This window comes from Motacilla alba, chromosome 28 (genome assembly GCF_015832195.1).
Source record: "Motacilla alba alba isolate MOTALB_02 chromosome 28, Motacilla_alba_V1.0_pri, whole genome shotgun sequence".
Classification (NCBI taxonomy): Eukaryota; Metazoa; Chordata; class Aves; order Passeriformes; family Motacillidae; genus Motacilla; species Motacilla alba.
This window is the reverse complement of record NC_052043.1, coordinates 4402735-4411434: the sequence shown is the minus strand read 5'-3', so window position 1 is coordinate 4411434 and position 8700 is coordinate 4402735.

Below are 8700 nucleotides of genomic sequence, written 5' to 3'. Positions count from 1 at the left end.
GCCGCCGCCCCCGCCTCCTCCTCCTCCTCCTCTGCCTCCTCCCCTCGCCCGGGGCACCGGCGGCGTTGCGGCGGGGACGCTCCCGGTGCGGGGGCGGGGAGGGAGGAGGAGGAGGAGGGAGAGAAGGAGGAGGAGGAGGAGGAGGAAGGCTCCGGCCCCGCTCTCCCGGCAGCGCGACGGCGGCCCCCGGATGGTGCGGGTAGGTGGCGGGGGCTGCGGCGCGGCCCCCCCGGGCCCGGCTGGCTGCGGGGCCGCCCCTCCGGCCCTGCCCGGCGCGGGGGAGGCGGGGGGGCGCGGCCCCGGTGCGGAGCTACCGCAGCGCGGGGAGGAGCCGCGGGCAGCGCTGGGCCCGCCGCCCGCCCCCGCCCCGGGCATCCCCCGGGCACCCCCGGCCCCGCTCGGCCCTGGCCGCCAGCTCCCAGCCCGGGCATCCCCCGGGCACGGCCCCGGCTCCGCGCCGCGGAGACTCCCTCGCCCTCACCCCGGCACACGGACACCCCCCCGTTCCACGGGCACAGCTCGGCACCCCCGGTGCGGACACCCCCCCCGGTCGCTCCGGTTGCCGGGTGCGGACACCCCGTTGGTCCCCACCAGCCGCACCCCCCCGGGTGCAGACCCCTGCCCTGCTCACCTTCCCTGCCACCCCCTGTCCCTGGGGGCAGACACCCCCCGGCTGTGTCCCCTCCAGCCCTCTCGAGCGTCCATCCTCCATCCCCTCCAGGGCTCCCCACGCCGGGCTGTGCCCCCATGCTCCCGTGTTCTGTTCCCTTCACCCCTTCCCCAGGAACCCCCCCCGGATCCCCCCCATCTCTCAAGGCCGCAGGCTGCTGTGCACCGGGGCTGGGCGGGTCGGGGGCTTTGCCCCCTGCCCAGTCCCACTCAAAAGTTGGCAGCGCCCCGGGCGCTGGGCTTGCTGCGGCTGTGGGGAAGGGCTTGTGGGGGGGCAGAGCCATTCCCTCATTTCTATCGACCCCTTTTGTGTCTGGACCTGGATTTTTAACCCTTGTTATTGAGTAATCCTTTAATCTCTTAATCCTTTCAAATAACCATATTTTTCTATAGGAAGGCAACAAAAATTAGATATTTTTTCAGTTTGCTGAGGGCCGAAGCGTGCATCGTGTGCCCGGATTTTTCGGCACGCTCCGTAGTCCTGAACAAACAGGAACATAATCTCCGTCTGCCTTGAGCTCAAATGGTTTCAGTGTGATAAATAATATGCTAAATAATTTATTGTATATTTTAAAAATAAAATTAAAGCAAACTACACAGTCATTTCACTAGTTTTTATTCCATAAATTTTCCCCTCTTTTTTATATATATATATATTTTTTTTTAGGGGGGTTCTCTGAGCCTAATAATTTTTGCAATCTCAGCTCAAATTTAGCAGGGATTTTGGATACACGGCAGGTTTATTTTATCCATTCCCCATATCCCTTTTGCCTGCTAAACCCACCACGTGCATAGCAAGGTACTGGACGTTAATTTGTACATTCACAGGGTATTGTATTCTATTATATAAATATATACATATAATATATATGCATATATTTACTAAGTTATTTGTCAAACACAAGTACGGCCGTCGGCCTTATGGAAATGAGATCTAATTTTATTCCAGCTGTCTATATAAAAAAAAAAAAAAGTTCTTTAAATTTAAAACCTCTCGAACTCTTTTCACGTTGTTTTTTGGGTTTTTTTTTTTTAATCACCATCTGCTCCCCCCAAAAAAAGCCACTTCCCTGTTTTAAAGCTAAAAAAAAAAAAAAAAGAAGGCTGAAATGAGCAGTTCCCTCGCCTCGTCCCAGCTCCAGAAGCCTCGAGGAATGTAAACTCGGCGGTAACTCCGCTCGCCGAGCACAGTTTGCATTTTCTGCCCGGCTCTGAGCGCGATACGGCGCAAAAATAAACCCTGGGAAGAATTTGCCAATTTTTAACCGCTTCCAAGGCCGCCGTGGTGCCCGCTGGCAGCTCCCTCTCCCTGCCAGGGTTTTATTTTTCTCCAGTGATTCCTCATCTCTCCTGGCCTGGCGTGGTTGGGGGGGTCGTGGATATTTGGGCTCGGGCCGGGGGAGATGCGGGGCCGTGCCAGGCTGGCAGTGCCAGGGTGGGCGAAGAGGAAGAGAAAGAGAGGGCTGGGATTTTATTTTTCCCTTCTGCGAGGCCCTGGGCTGCAGGGTGATGGGGAAGGGGTTATTTATTTCTTCATGATAAAGAAGGTATTATTTATAATAAATAATTGTTTATATTTATATTTATTATAAATAAACAACTGCCGTGGTTATTTATTTTTGTCATGCTGTTAAAAGTATTTCCTGGGTGATTCAAAGCTGGGGCTGAAGAGCTGCTGGCCTTGGTTTTGAGCCATCCCCATGGGCTTCCAGTGGCCCAGGGGCACACCTTGTGTCACCCCAAATTCATCCTGCAGTCTGTCCCCCCAAAATGATCCCATTTCTCCTCTGGCACTGGGGACTCATCCTGCAGGAAACATAACAGCCCTGGCCGAGGGTGGAAATAATTTCAGTGCAGTGAGTGGCACCTGTGCCCTGGCACTGGCCGGGCCTGAGGCAGAGCAAAGGGCACCCCAAATCCTGACCCCTGATCCAGGAGGTGCTGCAGGATTTGGGGTGCCGAGGGCTGTGCTGCCCCTGGGGCTGGAGAGCTGCCACCAGACCCTGCGGTGACCGTCCCCACTCCCCCTGCTCCCTGCAGCCCCTCAGCCTGAACCCCAGTTCCTGGTGTAACCCCCAGGCAGAAAAACACTAAAAATACAAAAATCCTAATTTTTTGTGTGTTTCCAGGCTGCCTGTAAACAGTGTTTTGAGGATGGGGGTGGAATCCAAACCCAATTTAATTTTCCTGGGCAGGCCATCCCTGCTGCCTCAAATAAACCAAAAGGAGTGGGGTGGATTTGGGGCTCAGTTCTGTTCTTCCGAGTGGTTTTTCACAAGGATTAAAGCCTGGAGGTGGAAGCTGAGTTACCCTGATCCCAGGGAGTGGCTGGATCAGGCCCTTTGTTCATTCCACGGGTTTTTATCCCAGCCTGTTTGTGAGCTCACGACCCCCTGTCTATAAAACCAGTGCTTGGAACAAGTGGAAATTTGTGGGGCCCCCCCTCAGAGCTGGATTTTATTTCTAAAGGGCATTTCATGGTTGATTTGTGCTGCTAAGACACCTCGATGCCAACTTTTGGGCTCAGCCAAGGGGGTGCAGATACCCATGGAGTAGCACAGGGCTGGATGCCCCCCCATCGCCACGGGGAAACATACCCCAGCCTCGTTAACCCTTTTTTGGGGCTCATTTTTTACATTTTTACAGGCTTTTTTCCAAGGTCCCATTCTGCTGGGCGCAACAGCACGACCGAGCCACGTCCCTCTCTGGAAACAGGGAGAGAAAGGGAAATAATCTATGTTGGGATAGTTTTGTTGCTGCCTTTCTTGGCTTTTAAAATAACTTTTAAGGAGAATATTCTGGTTTTGACCAGAATTTATTTACTTTATTCCTGCATATGGCTCTTGGCCTGGGTCCCAAACAGGCAGAGGTCTGGCCTGGCTCGATTCAAAGCCAAAACGTGCAATGAAAAGAGATTTTTTTTTCCCCCCCCTTTTCTCTTTCTTTCTAAAGCAGGTTTTTAACTAGTGAAATTGTTGCTGACAAGGGGGGGATTTCAGTTTAAAAATTGCTAGCAGATTTCAGAGAATTATTCTGTAGGAATTTCAAGGGGTTTTAGGATTTTTGCTGGGGCTTTTTATTGTTTTTTTGGCTGCAAGTTAGATGTAAAAAAAAAAAAAAAATCCCCAGTTTTCCCCCCACTCTATATTTTTTCCATTGGCTCAAACATCACCTTTTCCCCCGGATTTGTTGGAACCAGCCCTCAAAGAGCTCGTGTAGCCCTTTCCCTGCTCTCACACAGTGTGGCACAGGGAACCATGACCTCACTGGAACAAAGCTTCCCCAAAATGACCCTAAAACTTGGTTTTACATCAAAAAGGGGCTTGTGAGGGGTTGCCAAATAGCTTCAAATACCACCACGGGCCCATGGTGCTGTTGCCCTCCCTGTGCTGGGAGCTTGGGCCAGGACTTTGCAGCCACATGTGGATGGAGGCACCAGGAATTCTTGCAAACAGCGAAATTTCACTCATTAAAAAAAAAATTCCCAACAACAACCAAACCCCAAATGCAACCAGGAAATGTTTCCTCACTCGTTTTTGGTTTTTTTGTTGGTTTTTTTTTTTTTTTGGTTTTTTTTTTTTTTTTTTTTTTGGTTGGTTGTTTTTTTTTTTCCCACAAAAAGACAAAAATCAAATCTGGCCACTCTCCCAGGGCTGGTTTGTCGTGTTGGTGTTGGGGAATTTGGGGAAATTTCTGGAGTGGGAGGAATGGGGAGGAATATGGCCCTGACTCTTTGTTTGGAGCGAGTGAATCCCAGTTGGGTTTTTGTCTCCTCCCGCAGACACAGCTGGCACAGGGCGGTCCTGCCACTGTCCCCACGCCACAGTCACACTGCCATGGCAGCCCCTCGGCCCCTGCAGCTCAGTTTAGGGAGCAGGAACACCCGGGTGCCACCACCCCGGCGCCACCCTCGGCATGGGGATGTGGCTCTGCGCCACCACGCTGAGCCCAGCTGCGCCCCAGTGCCGGGGGCCTCCCCAAAGTGTTTGTGTGCCGAGGGGAGCAGCACCCAGGGCTGAGGGAGGGGACAAAAATCCCCCAAATACGGCTTTGCTGGAGGGGAGGGCAGAGGAGCAGGGAAGCTTTGGGGAGCTGAAAGTGAAAGTGGCGGGCAGTGGGTGCGGCGAGTGTTTTGGGGACCCAGCTGGCACCCTGTCCCCTGGGGGAGTCAGTCCCCAGGAGCTGGGCCTGGCAAGGGCAAAAGCAGCTGCTGGTGGTGTTTTGGAGCCCCAACAGAAGTGGGAAGGAATCCTGGGGGAATTTTAATCAGTTGCCAAAGCAAACAGAAGCGCGGGGAGGTAACGAGGTACCTGCTCCCGCGCCGCATCCAGCACCTCCGGCTCAGCGCCCGCCCAGCCCCTTCCCACAGTGTGTGCCCGGCCCGGCGCTCCGGGGCGATGCCAGGGCAAACACCCGGCACAGCGATGGAAAAGCGCCGTGGCCCATCGCCCCGGTTCCACAGCGGGGCCAGGTGCAGGGCTCCAGCACAGCCCTGGAGCTCAGAGCTGGCCCTGGACCCTCCAGCGGCCCTCAGATGAGGCCTTTGCTGTGGTAGGAAATGGTTTCTCTGAGGATTTTGTTTGCCAAAGGAGAAAACTGGGCTGGAATTTGCAAGAAGAAAGTTTGAGGGGAATGGCAAAGAATTATTACATTAGCTTTCCAGAAGGAGCTTCCAAGCGTGCCGGCACACAGCGATGTGTTCCGGAGCGACAAAAATGGGGGCAATACCCAAAAGTGATATTAGGTGAAGGGTTCCTTTCCCAGGAAAAGTTTGGCAACTCGCAGACTCTGTTGCCAGCCTGTGTCTGCAGCTAAACCAATTACTGCAGACAAATTGGCATGGACATTCGCCTCACTGAGCTCTCAGCCTCACAAAGGGCTCGCTTTCCCTCCTCGCCTTCCCTCCTCGCTTTCCCTCCTCGTTTTCACTCCTTGCCTTCCCTCCTCGCTTTCCTTCCTTGCTTTCCCTCATTTTCCCTCCCTTTCCCCCTTCCCTGACATGATTTTACGAGAGAGGAAAATTACTCGGATGCTGAGCGTACTGTAAGTAATAAGGGCTTTGAAAATAGGCTCCTAATTAAAAATGATACCACTGCTCGTTTGTTTTTAAGCACATATTAAACTTTTTTCCCGTTCCTGCTGCATTCAAATGTTGGGGTTGCTGGCTTGGGTCTTTTTTTGTGAAAACTGGCTTTCCATGCCGTGATTCTGGTTTGATTTGATTCCCCCCTTCTGTCCCCCCCCCCCCCCCCCGGGGTCTGCTTCGAATTAACGAAAGCCAAATCCAAGAAGCTGGAAAGGGATATTATAGAATTTTCCATGTCCTTATTATTTTTTTTATTAGCGGGACCAGGCAGCTCGGCAGAGCAGGGAGTTTGGGACTGGGGGGGCTGCGTGAGGCACTGGTGGGGGGACAGCAGCCCTCACCTCACCTGCAGCTAAAGAACCTCAGCCTTGGGGGGCCCGTGACCCAGGTGTTTAGCACAGGGCATTGAGCTGCGCCAGGAGACGGGATGGATGTTCTGTCTGAACACGGGGTTTGCAGGGTCACCCCCCTCTGCAGCACCCCAGGCTGGTGGCAGGGGACCCCCAGAGCTGGCATGGCACCTGCACCATGGTGTCCTGGCATGCAGCAGCCTGGGCACACGGAGCAGGCACCGAGGGATGCTGTAACCTGCCAGGGGCTCTCCGGGGGATGTGGTGGCACTTGGGGATGTGGGTGACGCCGGCTGTGACAGTGCCCAAGGCTGGGCATTGTCCCCAGGCAGATGCCCGGCGGGCGGTGGGTGCTGTGAGACCCTGTGGGGTCAGCGCCAGGGCCAGGCACCCTCTGCAAGGCGAGGGGCCCTGGATAGCCTTGGGAAAAAGGTTTGGGGGCTGTTTCATGGTCCCGGTCCAGCCTTGGCTCACAAACCCCAAATGATCGCAGGGCCAGGGGCTGGGGACATTAACGAGCTGCGTGGGGACAAACACCTCACCCTGCCCACCCCGCCCCGTGCCAGGGCGAGGGAGTTCGGTGGGTTTGGATTTGTTCCCCGCCTGTTTCGTCCTCGGGGCGCTCGGAGCAGGGCCTGCAGAGTTAACACCAGCCACGCCAGCTCTTGGCCGGCGGCACATGCTCTGCCCGGCCCTGAACCGCCGCCAGCTCCCGCTCCGGCAACAACAGCCCCCTTTGTGTGCCAGGCGCCCTGCGCCAGCACCCAGCTGCCGCCCGGGCCCAGGGTGCAGAGCAGGGCCACAAGTGGACTTTGTATCCTCGCTTTGGGCTGCTGGGTGGTGCTTTTCTGCTTGCTTTTTTTTTTTTTCTTTCTTTCTTTTTTTTTTTTTTTTTTTTTAATAGGAAGCGAGGAAAACAGGGCGTTCGGCTCCCGGCGCTTCGCCCAGCCGCTCTGCAGTGAGCTGGGAGGAAAATATTTTTTTAAAGACAATTGCTTGGCTCTTTTTGCATTTCATTTTGCTTTCTTTTTTTTTTTTTTCTTTATTTTTCCTTTTTTTTGGCCTTTCATTTTGCTTTTTTGCCTTTCATTTTCCTTCTTATGCCTTTTTTTTTAACTTTCCCCCTCTTTTTTTTCATCTTTCCCCCCTTTTATTCCCCCAGCTATTTTTTTTTTTTTTCCCTTTTCTTATTTACTGTTTTTTTCCTGGTTTCTTGGGTCTCTCCCTATGGCGGCCCCGGGTGCATCGCCTCCGAGGGGCTGTGTTTACCCAAGTGGCACCATGTTTGTCACCGGGGCTGGCTTGCTCCGGTGTCTAAATATGTGGTGGAGGCACGTGACAGCGGGAGCAAACATCCTCTGCTGGCTGCCAGCGCCAGGGCTGTTCCTTCTCCGTAGGATTGGGGATGAAGCCTCCCAGCTGCTGCACCCAAACGCTGCCTCGGGGCTCAGCCCAACCCTTCAGCTGTTCTGGGGGGAAGAAGGGGATCTGTGCTCCCCAGCCCAGGCTGCCTCGCGGGGCCCGAGGCAGGATCTGTCCCTGCTGTCCCATTGCCATGGAGCTGCAGGAGAAGCACCGCGTCCCTCTGTGTTCCACGTGGGGAAACTGAGGCACAGCTCCTTACTTGCAGGGGCACATCAGACCCGTGGGGGAGGAGTTTGCTGCTGGATCCTGAATCTTTTAAAATCAACATTTTGGGGCTTTTTGGGGTGAAGGCTGTTGCCATGGCAGAGATAGGGGGTCTCGCACACCGCTCCTGCTCCCGTGGCACTTGGGACGTGGGTGAACTCTGTGCAAGGAGCATCCCTGGCTGAGCAGGGGGTGGCGGGGAAGGTGCCCAGCCCAGGTGTGCAGGAGGGCACCTGGCAGCACGGAGGCAGCAGGGCCCACGCTGGCACTCCCCACCTGCCCTGCCATCCTGGCCGTGCTCCCAGAGCGGGGAGGAGGGGGAAGCAGTGCCACGGGCCAGGAAGCTGAGCCAAATCTCAGCCCAGTGATAATGTTGAACATTGATTTCTGTATTCCCCTTCCTCCAGCCTGGCAGGACTGTGGGATGAGTGGAGCCAACAGCTCCTGCAGCCGGAGCCTCCATCGTGAGGCATCCTGCATCCGTGTGTGCCCTGCATCCCAGCCAGCTCTGAGGCCCAGACCTGCCAGGGGGAACTTCAAGGCAGAAAGAGGCTTCAAATAAAGGGTATTTTGGAGGAACGGAGGCACCATGTCTGAATCCAGGGGGGTTTGGCTGAGAGCAGGCCCTTCTGGGTGCTCTGCCGTGTCCAGCATGTGCCAACTTGGTCCCAAATCCCAGCCCTGCTCCGGGCTCTGGATACCCCTGACACCCCAAACACCCCCAACACCCCCCAGACACCCCCGTGCTGCACCTGTGTCTGACACTGAGATGGGAGCAGGGCTGTGGGGAGTGCAGTGCAATCCCTGGGTTCCTAAGTGTCTCAGAAATGTGGGTTTCAGGTCACATTCCCAAATCCCTGCAGCCCCAGCCTCCTGCACAGAGCGTGGGTCTCTCCAGGCTGGGGCATCCCAGACCTGCCAAGGTTCTGGTGCAGGTGTCGCCTTGCTCCTGGCCCATCCTTCCAC